Here is a 17,145-nt window from a genome sequence, read left to right on the forward strand (position 1 = left end):
TATAATAAACAGTATAATTTCACTTTTTCACCCCCCCCTTTTTCTTTTCACTTAGTCACGATTCACGATTTACGTTTATTCCACATATTTGCTGTATTTAATATTTATATATATATTTATTTCACTGACTTATTGTCACTTTATATCTTAACTCATTTTTTCGTTATAATTTTTATAACGATTTATGATGTGATTATTATGAGTAATATTTTCACTTTTTTTCACTGTTCTGCATATATTCTTATTATTTTTTGAATATACCTAGTTTTGTCCATTTTCATATCACTTTTTCACATTTTTACATTGTACACTTTATGTTTGCGTTATGTTTCGCTGATATATATAATTTGCCCTGGGGCATCTCCTTTTTTTACATGTATCATAAGGGGTATATACCGTGTGAGTTTTTCCAGAGGAGTAGCATCGATCACTAATAGAGATAGAGACATACGTAGTTGTAAGATACTTACCTCACTTTGGGGCTGCGCATGCTGCAGGGATGTCGGGTCTGTCCCTCGGTCTCCTCTCTTCAATACGCCGTCTGTGCGCTTGCGCCATCTCCATGGAGACGCGTCTTTGGAGACGCGCGGGCGCAACAGCGGTGTGACGACAGGCGATCGAGGTATTGTGACCTTTGACACAATCTCGCGCATGCGCCGTGGACCAATGAGGAGTGAATCTACACGGAACGTTCAATCTAGTATGATGAGGGACAATATATAAGGAGGACAGGATATAGTTTAGATTATACCCCCTGAGGAAGCTAGAACAGCGAAACGCGCGTTGGGGTGTTATTCTTTGTTACGTGGACCACGTGGATCGCAGGCTCACCATTACATTTATGGGTAAGATCTGATTTATTGGCTCCTTCTGGTTTTTTCCAGATTGGCAATCTTTTCACCACTGGGTACATTCACGGTATATTCCCTTTGGATATATGGCACCGGGGATTTCCTCGGAGTACTTTATTTAGACGGCCAAGTGATACGCTCATTATATGTGGAGACATGACTGTGTGATTTTGTAGCATGATGGGCAGCAGATTATATTGATAATGCACTATTGCAGCTTACTTACTGACGTCATGGGTTTTTTGTATACTACTTTTGTCTATCACATATATGCCCTTGTGTTATGTATACCATGTCCCTTTGGTAAGGTATAGCATTTATACCATTCCTGCGATTCAATATACTGTGGAGTGATCCATATATAACTTTCCTTTTTTTAGAAACCTCGCTTTGTTTATAAATACGTATGTTATATGGTGATATATTTATATGCAATAACATTTATTTTTTACATTATGTGTAGCCTTGTGACTCTTGGTTCTCAATTTCTTTATATGATGTAGTGGAGTCCTGCTACTCTTTGATTTGACATTTTGGGGGTACTGTGTACATATATGTTGGTCGTACCTAACCGCTTACTCTCTCCTGTGAGACATTTATTCATAATAGATGTGTGGCCGGTGTCGCACTGATAAATGGTGTCGGATCTTATCCGCTTTTAGAAAACACTGCACATTTTGCATCGCCATAATCTGAGAGCCAGAACTTCTTTATTTTTTCACCACCGGAGCCGCGTGAGGGCTTATTTGTTGCGGGACAATCTGTACTTTTCATTGGTACCATTTTGGGGTACATGCAATTTTTTTGATCACTTTTTATTACATTTTTTTGCAAGCCGGGTGACCAAAAACAAGCAATTCTGAGAATGTTTTTTAGTTTATTTTTTGCGGCGTTCACCGTGCACTATAAATGACCATTATATTTTATTCTGCGGGTCGGTACGATTACGGCGACACCAGATGTATATAGGGTTTTTATGTTTTGCAGCGTTTGCGCAATAAAATCACTTTTTTATAAAATAATTTATTTTCTGTTTCACCATATTCTGAGAGCCGTAACTTTTTTATTTTTCCGTCAAAAAAGCTGTGTAAGGGCTTGTTTTTTGCGGGACGGGTTGTAGTTTTGATCGGTATTATTTTCGGGTACATGCGACTTTTTGATCACTTTTTATTCTCTATTTTGGGAGGGGTGGTGACCAAAAAATAGCGATTCTGGTGTAGTTTTTTATTGATTTTTTTTGGGGTGTTCATCGTGCGGGAAAAATAACATTATAGTTTTATAGTTGGGGTCGTTACGAACGCGGTGATAACAGATATGTGTACTTTTTTTAACGGGTTTATTTTTTTTCTATAATAAAAGTCTTATTATAGGCAAAAAAAGCATTTAGTGTTTATAGAACTTCTAACTTTTATTTTTACACTTTTTTTAAAACCTTTTTATTATCTTTTTTTTACTTTTTTCACTTGTCCCACTAGGGGACACTTAGACTTGCAGCTCTGATCGCTGCTAGAGTACATTACACTACACACGTAGTGTGATGTACTCTAACTGTCATTGTGACGTGACAGTCACACTGACAGGAAGCCTCAGAGGAGCGGCCGGAGGCTGCTCCTCCGAGGCTTCCGTACATGGCAACCCGGAGGTCATTGTCTGACCTCCGATTGCCGTGACAAGCATCGGTAGTCCCCACGATCACTTCGTGGGGGCTGCTGATGTGCTTCAAACCACTTAAATGCGGCGACGGCAATCCGTCGCCGCATTTATGGGGTTAATTGCCGAAATCAGCGGCGATGGTCCGCTTACCGGCAAGGCTGGAGTGTCAGCTGTCGGGGACAGCTGACTTCCCGGTTCCCGGACACTGTCCGTTAGGACAGTGTGCGCCGGGAACTACTCCGCAATAGTACGTCTGGATGCGGGAACTAACCCCTCTGCAGGACGTACTATTGCGGAGCAGCGCGTGAAGAGGTTAAAAAAACGTCCCAAGAAGTGATATGCACTTCTTTTGGCGGGCGTCTTTTTACGTGCCGTTTTTGAAAAACGGCCGTGTAAAAAACGCCCCGTCGGAATGGGAAGATGTTTGTAGGCGTTCTTTCCGATTTTTTAGGCTTTTTTCGGGACGTTTACGGCCCGAAAAACAGCTGAAAACACTGCGTGTGAACATACCCTTAGAATAATGAAAGTGAAGTGAATGACTTTTGTTGACCGGTTCACACGGCGTGTATTTGACAAGTTTTTTTGTGTGCATTTTACGTGCCAAAAACTGCATAAAAAAATGCTTGATTACGCTTGATTTTGCATATTTGGGGGGATTTGTGTGTGTGTGTGTGTGTGTGTGTGTGTGGACGGGGGGGTGCTTGCCGCTGATTCTTCAAAACAGCGGATAAGTGGCTATGAAGTATCAGCGACGCCTGTGCATACTCCGCTCTGCTACACACACACACAAAGCACTGCTACACACATACACACAGTCAGCACTGCTACATACATACATTAACACACACACACACACACACACACTCAGCACTGCTACATATATACACACACACACACACACTCAGTACTGCTACACAGACACACACACTCAGCTCTGCTACATAGACACACACACTCAGCACTGCTACATACAGACACACACACACACACACACTCAGCACTGCTACATACAGACACACACACAGCACTGCCACATACATACACAGTCAGCACTTCTACATACATACACACATACAGCCAGCACTGCTACGTACATACACACTCAGCAATGCTACTTATACACACACACACACACACACACACACACACACACACAGCACTGATACACAGACACACACTCAGCTCTGCTGCACAGACACACACTCAGCTCTGCTGCACAGACACACACTCAGCGCTACTACACAGACACACACTCAGCACTGCTACATACAGACACACACTGTAATGACCGGGGGTAGGGAAACAGACAAGTGAGCCCTAATCTACCCGCCACTCAGTCCCTGCCTACTTGCAACGACCCGCCCTAGGCGACAGGTTACAACTGGGCGACGGTCCCTACGCTCAATAAGTGCACGACAGACAGACAAGGGAACACAGAAGCTAAGGGAAATGGGGCCGTTGCCCACGGAAACGCCGTGAGCAACAAGAGTGGTGAACGAGCCGAGTCAAACCAGGAGTGTACGAGGTACCAAACGCAGAGCAGGAGAGTAGTGAACAAGCCGAGTCAACCAGGAGTGTACGAGGTACCAAACGCAGAGCAGGAGAGTAGTCAGTAAGCCAGGGTCAATATGAAGCAAGGACAAATAGTTCAAGAAGCTGCAGCAGGGCAAGGAAACCAAACGAGAAGAATCACAAGCAAGGAGGAACAGGAAAGGCAGGTATAAATAGACAGAGGGCGGGAGCTAGCTCCGTCTGGCCAGGCTGTGATAGGATGGCAGGCTTAGGAGTGGGAGAGCCTGAGTGGTGGAAGATGGAGTCAGTCTCACAGACATAGAAGCAGGTGCAGACTGATTACCTATGGGCGTTGATACAGAAGCTGTGCCTGGCAGATCCTTTACACACACACTCAGCACTGCTACATACGGACACACACAGACGTGCTACATACATACACACAGTCAGCACTACTACATACATACACACACAAACACTCAGCACTATTACACAGACACACTCAGCTCTGCTACACAGACACTCAGTTCTGCTACACAAACACACTCAGCTCTGCTACACAGACACACTCAGCTCTGCTACACAGACACACTCAGCTCTGTTACACAGACACACTCAGCTCTGTTACACAGACACACTCAGCTCTGCTACACAGACACATACTTAGCTCTACTACACAGACACACACAGTCAGCACGGCTACATACAGAAACACACACACTCAGTACTGCTACATACAGACACACACAGCACTGCTACATACATACACACGGTCAGCACTGTTACATACATCGACACTCAACACTGCTACACACACACAAACACACACTCAGAACTCCTACATACATACACATACACACTCAGCTCTGCTACACAGACACTCACTCAGCTCTGCTACACAGACACACACACTCAGCTCTACTACACAGACACACACACTCAGCTCTACTACATCTGACAAGCTTAGCTCCGCACACCGTCCACACTGACAATACATCTAGCGCCAGGGGGGGGGCCGGGGGTCCGCCAGGGGGGGGTAGTCGGGGGTCACGAGAGCGGGTGTCTGTGAGAGGGGGACAGACAGAGACACACACTCAGCTATACTACATCTGACAAGCTTAGCTTCGCACACTGTCCACACTGACAATACATCTAGCGACAAGGGGGCAGGGGCCCTACGGGGGGCCGTCGGAGGTCACGAGAGCGGGGGTCTGTGAGAGAAAGGGATAGACAGACACACACACACACACACACCTTACATGCAGTGCAGCCGGTCTTCATAATGGCGCCTGCTATCTCCCTACAAACAGCTTCTCTGCTGTGTGACTCTGACCTGCGTCTGTGCAGTAGAGAGCCAGATAGCAGAGGCAATGGACAGGAGCCGTTCATTGTGTCCTATGCATTGTGCTGCCGTATTCCATCTCTGTATGTGTCGTTAATCAACACATACAGAGATGGAAAAAAAAAATCGGCAGAGAAATTATAGAAGTAAAAGTATGAATACATTAAAAAGTAGAAAGTGACAACACAAATAAATAATTTATTTCTTTACATTATATTAAAAGCAATATAATAATAATAATAATAAATAAAAATCATGACACCTTCCCTATAAAATGTTGGCCTTAACCTGCCTATTGTAGGTCTTTAGGGCCAAGCATTTTTGGATTTTTCATCCTCACATTCCAAGAGTCATATTATTTTCATTTTTCCATCAATGTAGGAGCGCCTGTTTTTGTGTGGCAAGTTGTATTTTTCAATGCCACTATTTGGGGGTACATAACATTTTTTCATTAGCTTTTCATTTTGGGACGAAAGAAAGAAAAACCCCCACAATTCCACCATTTGTTTTTGATTTATTTTTTTTACCATACATCAAAATGTTACTTTATTCAATGTGTCTGCATGATTATGGTAATACCAAATATAAATTTTTTTATGTTTTATTACTTTTACACAATAAAAACATGTTTTATGGAAAAAAAAGTCATTTTTGTGTTGATGCATTCCGAAATACATAACTTTTTATATTTTTCATAGATAGAACTGTATGAGGGCTTGTTTTTTGCGGGATGAGTTGTAGTTTTCATTGGTACCATTTTGGAGTACATATAATTTCTTGACTAATTTTTATTTAAAAAAAATTGTGGAACAATTTTTTAAAAATTTTATTTTTAATTAAAATAGTCTTTTTTTAAAACGGCTTACCGCCTGCACCACGTAAATTAACAAGCTAATAGACTGGTCCCCGCACCTGCAGCCTGTCAATTTACGCGCTGTATTTAATAGAACAGCGTGCTTCTGCACACAATGCCATTTGCAGGATCGGGGTGTCACACTGCCAGCTCCATCCTGTACTGTGAATTTATCAGTTCCCGGTCACAAAAACCCTAAACACAGTTTGTAGTGATTTACATGGGGAAACGGCAGGGAACACACAGATCATGTGTCCTCTGCTAACCTGTGCCACCACAGTAAGGGCAGATACAGACGGACGTTGCGTTTTTGCGCGCGCAAACAACGCAGCGTTTTGCGCGCGCAAAAACCATTTGACAGCTCCGTGTGTCATCCGTGTATGATGCGCGGCTGCGTGATTTTCGCGCAGCCGCCATCATAGAGATGAGGCTAGTCGACGCCCGTCACTGTCCAAGGTGCTGAAAGAGCTAACTGATCGGCAGTAACTCTTTGAGCACCCTCGACAGTGAATGCCGAACACAATATACAGCAACCTGTTAAAAAAAAAAGAAAAAGTTGGTACTTACCCGAGAACTTCCCGGCCGTTGCCTTGGTGACGCGTCCTTGGTGACACGCCTCTCTTGACATCGGGCCCCACCTCCCTGGATGGCGCGGCAGTCCATGTGACCGCTGCAGCCTGTGCTTGGCCTGTGATTGGTTGGAGCTGTCACTTGGACTGAATTGTCATCCCGGGAGGTCAGACTGGAGGAAGAAGCCGGGAGTTATCGGTAAGTGAGAACTTCGTTTTTTTTACAGGTTCATGTTTATTGGGATCGGTAGTCACTGTCCATGGTGCTGAAACAGTTTAACTCTTTCAGCACCCTGGACAGTGACTATCTCCTGACGTCGCGTACCGGAAATTTTTTTGCCGGGTTCATCTCAAAGACACTCCATTTGGATGTTTGAAATTCATCCTTTTGACAGCTGGTGCGCTGTTTCAGTCGGTTCGCACGTAAGTGTTTCCGTGCGACCTGCGTGGTTTTCACGCACCCATTGACTTCAATGGGTGCGTGAAATACGCGGAGATATTGAACCGGTCGCGTTTTTTGCGCAGCAGTCAAACGCTGCGCAAAAAGCACGGACTGTCTGTACTGCCCCATAGACTTGTATTGGTCTTTGCGTGGCGCGTGAAAACCACGCGGCCCGAATACACGTTCGTGTGAATCCCCCCTAAAAATAATAATAATAATAAATCATAAAAACAGTAAACCATAACTATACGTTTAGCAGCAATTTCCCACATTTTCAATAACATTTCAAAAGTCTATTTTTAGGGAACAGTTCAGTCCTGACGAGGCTTTGAGGGGCTTATATATTAGAAACCCCCATAAATCACCCTATTTCAAAACCGCATTTACAACGCTTTCTAACCCTTTAGGCGTTTCACAGGAACTAAAGCAAAGTGGAGGTGAAATTTACTAATTCAATTATTTTTGCAGAAATTCAATTTGAATCCATTTTATTTTTGTAACACAGCAAGTGATAACAGAGAAACACAACTCAATATTTATTGTCCAGATTCTGCGGTTTTTAGAAATATCCCATATGTGGCCCTAGTGTGCTACTAGACTCAAACACAGGCCTCAGAAACAAAGGAGTACATACTGGGCTTTTGGGCCTTCATTTTACACTCAACATTGCAATTGCAACACCAAGTAGGACAAGCCATAAGGTTATGCAAATCGAGGAAGTAGCAGGTGTCGAAGATCTGCAAATTATCACATTTTCAAGTACCTACGTAGCTCCAATCTGTGGCATGTGGGACAGGCATGAACGCCAGATTGAGAGCAAAGTTTTTCAGCCACATGAAACCTCAAAAATCAGATCAAATGTTATGGGATGATTGTGCAATGTCTCCTGTTCATTGACGTGCCCGTTATCGCCACTTGTCGCAAACGGAGAGAGACAGAATCCTTGAACTTCAGACATTGGTTTATCACTCCTGCAGATCGCTACGCACCTAGGCCGAGATGTCAGCACTGTTCAACGTTGAGTGTCCCGGAGGTTAGGAGAAAAACAACGAACGGGAATGACAGAAAGAGGTGCGCGGATGCGAATATATGCACGAACCGATCGTCTGATTGGAAGAATGGCGCATAACGATTGACTCTGTATTGCAAGTGAAATTGGACATCACATCAAAAAGCCTAGGGCCGCAACCAGTGTCGACACAAACCATCAAAAGGCATTTGAACGACATTGGGCTATGAGCCAGACGTGCCATTGACTACACACCACTGCTCTCAAAGGCTATCATGGTGCACAGCAAGACGGCAATGGAGGATGGAATGGAGGTCTATCCTCTTCAGCGATGAGTCCTGCTTTTGTCTCGGGCACAATGATAGCCGGAAATTGGTCTGAAAACCACGTAGGCAATGCCATGAAGAGGCCTTCACAAGGGAACGTGACACCGGCCCTACTCCCGGGATTATGGTGTGGGGTGGCATAATGTACAGTAGCCTGACCCCTCTAGTCTTCATTTCAGGTACACGAACAGTTCGGCGTTACATTCATTTGGTTGTGGAGCAATTTCTCCAAAGTGTCCCAGAAGCCAGTTTTCAACAGAACAATGCCAGGCTGCATGTTGCTCATGCTACTGTGAGCAGCCTGTGTGGCCTAAACGTGCTACCATGGCCTGCAGCGTCTTTTGGACTTGTCTCCCATCTAGCACTTCTGGGACGTCATTGGACAGCAAATGCAAGGGAGCTGCCAACAGCCAATCTTGATAATTTGCGTGCTCAAGTGCATTCAGCGTGGCATAACAACTATTAATAACCTCATTGATAGAATGCCAAGGCATGTACGTACGTGTATTTCTGCACTTGGCGCTCATACTCGGCACAGAATAAATCAAGGCGTTTGGAATATTTTGTTTCCATTTTTTTATCATTTGCATATTATTAACATGTCGATCGATCCTGTGATTTCCACAATTCCAAAACGTTTCCTCCTTGGTGTTGCAATTTTAATGTTGAGGAATCGGATATAGGTGTAACCCGTCAGTGTAATCCTGCCTGTGATGATACTGAGAGGACTGCTGAGAAGTGATCTCTAAAGAACAGGAAGGATCAGTCTCTTATAAATGGTGGATCCTGTGTTATCTATATATAGGTGTAACCCGTCAGTGTAATCCTGCCTGTGATGATACTGAGAGGACTGCTGAGAAGCGATCTCTAAAGAACAGGAAGGATCAGTCTCTTATAAATGGTGGATCCTGTGTTATCTATATATAGGGGTTATCTGTCAGTGTAATCCTGCCTGCGATGATAAAGAGATGACTGCTGAGAAGTGATCTCTAAAGAACAGGAAGGATCAGTCTCTTATAAATGGTGGATCCTGTGTTATCTATATATAGGGGTTACCTGTCAGTGTAATCCTGCCTGAGATGATAATGAGGTGACTGCTGAGAAGCGATTTCTACAATATTGTCACAATACCAGAATTTGGACTTCGATACCGATACTTCGTGTAGAATTACAATTTGAGATACCAAAACGATACTTTGCTAACAATAATAATAAAATAAAAAAACCCCCAAAAATAAAAAGTCCTTCCACTTTCTGATTTGAGGCTCATGGTCTTATGAATTTTGAACCTCCATTAATGTAATTAATCCCATTATGTAGCTCACAGTCATAATGGGCAACATTGAGTTAATGTGTGAGAGAAGGTGTATGGGCAGCACAGTAGAACAAAAACCTCCAGGGCATAAGGGTGCCGGCCTCCAGGGATCCGACTTGTAAATCCCCAATGGTATACAAATGTAAGGAGAAAGAGGCAGCCTGTCCTGCAAGAAACCTGTGATCCTGTCAGCAAGGAGAGATGGTGAGAATCTATGTGTGTCTGTGTGTGTGTATGTGTGTGTATATGTTACAGTGTGTGTGTGTGTGTGTGTGTGTATGTATATGTATATGTATATATATATATATATATATATATATATATATATATATATATATATATATGTGTCTGTGTGTCTACATATTTACCTGTAAGTATATATTCCAGATGTGTGTATGTATAATTGCCTGTATGTCTAAATATCTGTCTCTATGTATGCACAGTATATATGTTCCAGTATGTGCGTGTCTATATATGTGGTTCATATTTGGTTTGTGTAGGGGGCGGCAACAGGGAGTCCCGCACAGGGTGCCATCCAACCTAAGACCAGTCCTGATCATGTGATATCTATATATAGGTGTTACCTGTCAGTGTAATCCTGTCTGTAATGATAATGAGATGTCTGCTGAGAATTGATCTCTACAGAACAGGAAGGATCAGTCTATTATAAGACTCAGTGGCCAGAGGGAAAAATGCAAGATTTTAGGATTATTTTGAAATAAAGATGACTTAAAAGAAAACAAATCTTAAAAATATTTTTAACATAAAAACTTGATTTAAACAATAGGTAATTTTCTGAGTAAGTGGTTAAACGGAGTTTCCTCAGATCCCGGCTGTTAATCACAGCTGGTGCCTCCAAAATCTGATACTAAGCCTAGTGCATGACCGGATTCATAGATCACCTTGTAGAGAACTTCTATGTGCAGTCACAGCTCCCTCAGGTCCTGCACTATGTATAATACAGTGTCTGACGTGTTACTGTAATGTAGAACTAAGGAGGAACCCCACCTTAACAAACCTCCCAATTCACTTTCTAAATTCATTATCACTTACCTCTGGTAACACCTCCTGGAATTTCCTCCTCCACTTCACTGTTATATGGTTGATCGCCCCTCACCCGCTCTTCTTCTTCTTCATCCTCCACTTTAATATCAGTCAGATCTTCCCCCTGATTTCACATATGTAACAATTCAGTACAATACAGCAGAGAGTGCGAAGAATCTAACAGATCAACATAAGAAATCGCCAAAATCTATGACCACATCTATGACCGCAGGACCAAAAAGCTCCGCACCCCCTATATAGATCTGGTATACGGCTCAGCTTCATCTACCTGATGATTCTCTGGGACATTGTGATTTTCCTCTGGACAGTCCTGGGAATACAGAGGACTGGGACATCTCTCTGGTGGATTTCTCCTACTGGATCCATCTGTAGGAAACACACAGTGACTGAATACATGACTACTGTATATCTGTCTATATATCAGACACTTCTCTCTACACTTCTATGTTTACTGATCAGAGCCGGAATTACAATGTTGAGGTCCTCACTACCGGTGTCGAGGTCCCTGCACCTTGTAAGCCACAGGCCTAAAGGAGACTGTGCCCTACCAGAGCGAACGGCGGGGCGTAACTGGCTCCCTGCTCCACCATAGTATTTACCTGTATCTGCCTTCTATGGACACAGTTACACATGAAAGTGGCGGGACACAGGGGCCTCTATTTTGAGAGTGCCCTGCAACCCAAAAAAATTGTCAGTGTGTCAAATGCTTATTAGCCTCTTAAAGGCTGTGTACACCTTTATAGACAATATTTCTATATGCTTTTATTAACCCCTTCACAACGGCCATACAGCAATATTCGTTCAAACCGCTGATGCCCCGGGCAGTTGTCATATAAATAAACATTGGCAGAATGGAAAGGGGTTTAATGTGTGCAGCGCTGCACTTTCCTGTCTGCCGGCTCTCTCCACAAGTGCCGGCACATCTCCCCCTTAGTTTAATCAAACTTATATGCCAAACCCCTGCAGATAGCACCCCAGCACCTGTAGATAGCGCCACTGAAGCTCCCACTAGGAGCAGAATGCTTTGCCAGAGCGTTGCCGTCAACTTGGCTAGGAATTGTGATCCTAGAGGGAGCCCCTGACGTCTCTGTCCATATATGGACAGTCACGACAGGGACTCCTCTGGGAGTGGAATCCACGGCCTATTTTTGACCTGTTTAAGACAGAACCATTTCTCAAGTCTGACGTGTCACTTTAAAGAGGCTCTGTCACCAGATTTTCAAACCCCTATCTCGTATTGAAGCAGATCGGCGCTGCAATGTAGATTACAGTAACGTTTTTTTTTCTTTCAAAAACGAGCATTTTTGGCCAAGTTATGACCATTTTTATATTTATGCAAATGAGCCTTTCTTAAGTACAACTGGGCGTGTTTAAAGTTAAGTCCAAGTCGGCGTGTATTATGTGCGTACATCTGGGTGTGTTTACTTCTTTTACTAGCAGGGCGTTGTGAATGGAAGTGGATGATGCTGATTCGTCAGCATCATACACTTCCATTCACAACGCCCAGCTAGTAAAACAAGTAAAAACACCCCGATGTACACACATAATACACGCCGACTTGGACTTAACTTTAAACACGCCCAGTTGTACTTAAGAAAGGCTCATTTGCATAAATATAAAAATGGTCATAACTTGGCCAAAAATGCTCGTTTAAAAAAAAACAAAAAAAACGTTACTGTTATCTACATTGCAGCGCCGATCTGCTGCAATACGAGATAGGGGTTTGAAAATCTGGTGACAGAGCCTCTTTAAGGGTATGTGCACATGGGGCGGATAAGATGTAGATTTTCTGTTCTCCACATAGAGGTGGGACCCCCATATATCAGACATTTATGGCATATCTCTCAGATGAGAAGAGTAAAATGAAGACATTCCCCCCCAGACAATGAAGACCTGACTCCTGACAACCTGACACATGGCGGATACTGGGGAGACATTGCTGACATCGCACAAGACGTGGTGCACACTATGCAGTCAGTGTTTTGATATGAACTGTGAGGTTCTGCAGCAGCTGAGGTGACATTATATATAAAGGGCACATGCAGTGTGATCTCTTATCATCATGTTATAGCGCAGGTGGAGCAGAGCAGAGTGATACATTGTTTTGTGGGATAAGATTCAGTATAAACTTGTATTTTACTCATTTAACCCCTTCCTGAACAGGACATTTACCGACATAGGGAACACCTGACACCCTGGGCTGGAAACCTGCAAAGGCTGGAAACCTAAGAGAACTGTGATTAAGGCCATTTATATACTTAGATTCTGTGGTCAACAGCGACTGCAGAAACTAAGCTGTAAGAAAGACGGGGGTCCTCGCTGACAGCTCATCGTCCCCACGCGACACGATGGACGGTTGTCATGGCAGCATGGGGGGCAATGAAGGTCCGCCATCTTTCTGCTCCTATAAACCCCTTAATATTAATCACGATATATTGCGATACATTAGTATTACAGTGATTTGTACCGGAGATCTAATCATCACTAGTTCAAGTCCCCCAGAACAGGAATACATTTTTTTTTGAAAAAACAGTAAAATAAAGTTTTCATTTATGAATAAAAATAATTTAAAATGTAAAAAAAAAACCTCCACAAAACCTTTTCCCATTTTTTCTCTAAAGTAACGTAAAAAACATAAACATAACTGGTATCACCGCATCCGTAAGAGTCAGAACGATTACAATATAATGTTATTTACCCGCACGGTGAACACCGTAAAAACATAAACATAACTGGTATCACCGCATCCGTAAGAGTCAGAACGATTACAATATAATGTTATTTACCCGCACGGTGAACACCGTAAAAACATAAACATAACTGGTATCACCGCATCCGTAAGAGTCAGAACGATTACAATATAATGTTATTTACCCGCACGGTGAACACCGTAAAAACATAAACATAACTGGTATCACCGCATCCGTAAGAGTCAGAACGATTACAATATAATGTTATTTACCAGCACGGTGAAAACCGTAAAAACATAAAACATAACTGGTATCACCGCATCCGTAAGAGTCAGAATGATTACAATATAATGTTATTTACCCGCACGGTGAACACCGTAAAAACATAAACATAACTGGTATCACCACATCCGTAAGAGTCAGAACGATTACAATATAATGTTATTTACCCGCACGGTGAACACCGTAAAAACATAAACATAACTGGTATCACCGCATCCGTAAGAGTCAGAACGATTACAATATAATGTTATTTACCCGCACGGTGAACACCGTAAAAACATAAACATAACTGGTATCACCGCATCCGTAAGAGTCAGAACGATTACAATATAATGTTATTTACCCGCACGGTGAACACCGTAAAAACATAAACATAACTGGTATCACCACATCCGTAAGAGTCAGAACGATTACAATATAATGTTATTTACCCGCACGGTGAACACCGTAAAAACATAAACATAACTGGTATCACCGCATCCATAAGAGTCAGAACGATTACAATATAATGTTATTTACCCGCACGGTGAACACCGTAAAAACATAAACATAACTGGTATCACCGCATCCGTAAGAGTCAGAACGATTACAATATAATGTTATTTACCCGCACGGTGAACACCGTAAAAACATAAACATAACTGGTATCACCGCATCCGTAAGAGTCAGAACGATTACAATATAATGTTATTTACCCGCACGGTGAACACCGTAAAAAACATAAACATAACTGGTATCACCGCATCCGTAAGAGTCAGAACGATTACAATATAATGTTATTTACCCGCACGGTGAACACCGTAAAAAACATAAACATAACTGGTATCACCGCATCCGTAAGAGTCAGAACGATTACAATATAATGTTATTTACCCGCACGGTGAACACCGTAAAAACATAAACATAACTGGTATCACCACATCCGTAAGAGTCAGAACGATTACAATATAATGTTATTTACCCGCACGGTGAACACCGTAAAAAACATAAACATAACTGGTATCACCGCATCCGTAAGAGTCAGAACGATTACAATATAATGTTATTTACCCGCACGGTGAACACCGTAAAAACATAAACATAACTGGTATCACCACATCCGTAAGAGTCAGAACGATTACAATATAATGTTATTTACCCGCACGGTGAACACCGTAAAAAACATAAACATAACTGGTATCACCGCATCCATAAGAGTCAGAACGATTACAATATAATGTTATTTACCCGCACGGTGAACACCGTAAAAACATAAACATAACTGGTATCACCGCATCCGTAAGAGTCAGAACGATTACAATATAATGTTATTTACCCGCACGGTGAACACCGTAAAAACATAAACATAACTGGTATCACCGCATCCGTAAGAGTCAGAACGATTACAATATAATGTTATTTACCCGCACGGTGAACACCGTAAAAACATAAACATAACTGGTATCACCGCATCCGTAAGAGTCAGAACGATTACAATATAATGTTATTTACCCGCACGGTGAACACCGTAAAAACATAAACATAACTGGTATCACCGCATCCGTAAGAGTCAGAACGATTACAATATAATGTTATTTACCCGCACGGTGAACACCGTAAAAACATAAACATAACTGGTATCACCGCATCCGTAAGAGTCAGAACGATTACAATATAATGTTATTTACCCGCACGGTGAACACCGTAAAAACATAAACATAACTGGTATCACCGCATCCGTAAGAGTCAGAACATGCAAAAAAGCCAAGGTCTGAACATGTAGGACCCCTAGATAATGGTAATGGGGAGTTGATCACAGGGGATCAAGAGAAGGCAGAGTTACTAAATGGGTTCTTTAGCTCTGTATATACAACTGAAGAAGGAGCAGCTGATGTAGCCGGTGCCAGTGCTGTTAATATATCAGTTGATATACTGAATTGGATGAATGTAGAGATGGTCCAAGCTAAATTAAATAAAATAAATGTGCACAAGGCTCCGGGACCAGATGGGTTACACCCTGGAGTTCTTAAAGAGCTTAGTTCAGTTATTTCTGTCCCCCTTTTCATAATATTCAGAGAATCTCTAGTGACTGGTATAGTGCCAAGGGACTGGCGCAGGGCAAATGTGGTGCCTATTTTCAAAAAGGGCTCTAGGTCTTCCCCGGGTAATTATAGACCAGTAAGCTTAACATCCATCGTGGGGAAAATGTTTGAGGGGCTATTGAGGGACTATATACAGGATTATGTGACAATAAATAGCATTATAAGTGACAGCCAGCACGGTTTTACTAAGGACAGAAGTTGTCAAACTAACCTAATCTGTTTTTATGAAGAGGTGAGCAGTAGGCTAGACAGAGGGGCCGCTGTGGATTTAGTGTTTTTGGACTTTGCAAAGGCATTTGACACTGTCCCCCATAGACGCCTAATGGGTAAATTAAGGACTATAGGTTTAGAAAATATAGTTTGTAATTGGATTGAGAATTGGCTCAAGGACCGTATCCAGAGGGTTGTGGTCAATGATTCCTTCTCTGAATGGTCCCCGGTTATAAGTGGTGTACCCCAGGGTTCAGTGCTGGGACCACTATTATTCAACTTATTTATTAATGATATAGAGGATGGGATTAATAGCACTATTTCTATTTTTGCAGATGACACCAAGCTATGTAATATAGTTCAGACTATGGAAGATGTTCATGAATTACAGGCAGATTTAAACAAACTAAGTGTTTGGGCGTCCACTTGGCAAATTAAGTTTAATGTAGATAAATGTAAAGTTATGCATCTGGGTACCAACAACCTGCATGCATCATATGTCCTAGGGGGAGCTACACTGGCGGATTCACTTGTTGAGAAGGATCTGGGTGTACTTGTAAATCATAAACTCAATAACAGCATGCAGTGTCAATCAGCTGCTTCAAAGGCCAGCAGGATATTGTCGTGTATTAAAAGAGGCATGGACTCGCGGGACAGGGATGTAATAATGCCACTTTACAAAGCATTAGTGAGGACTCATCTAGAATATGCAGTTCAGTTCTGGGCTCCAGTTCATAGAAAGGATGCCCTGGAGTTGGAAAAAATACAAAGAAGAGCAACGAAGCTAATAAGGGGCATGGAGAATTTAAGTTATGAGGAAAGATTGAAAGAATTAAACCTATTTAGCCTTGAAAAAAGAAGACTAAGGGGGGACATGATTAACTTATATAAATATATTAATGGCACATACAAAAAATATGGTGAAATCCTGTTCCTTGTAAAACC

General features: G+C 42.4%; 1 long non-coding RNA gene across 2 annotated transcripts in view; it reads right to left on the minus strand.

The window, feature by feature from the left end:
- Positions 1–17,145, minus strand: part of LOC142704765 (uncharacterized) — a 52,847-nt gene that overhangs the window by 21,734 nt on the left and 13,968 nt on the right. For both annotated transcript variants that reach the window (XR_012868171.1, XR_012868172.1), the window contains 2 exons: positions 11,206–11,303; positions 10,926–11,040 (listed from right to left, as the gene is read on the minus strand). This is a non-coding gene — a long non-coding RNA (uncharacterized LOC142704765). The remainder of the gene's footprint in view (positions 1–10,925; positions 11,041–11,205; positions 11,304–17,145) is intronic.

Source organism: Rhinoderma darwinii, unplaced genomic scaffold, assembly GCF_050947455.1.
Source record: "Rhinoderma darwinii isolate aRhiDar2 unplaced genomic scaffold, aRhiDar2.hap1 Scaffold_3370, whole genome shotgun sequence".
In the NCBI taxonomy this organism is placed as follows: Eukaryota; Metazoa; Chordata; class Amphibia; order Anura; family Rhinodermatidae; genus Rhinoderma; species Rhinoderma darwinii.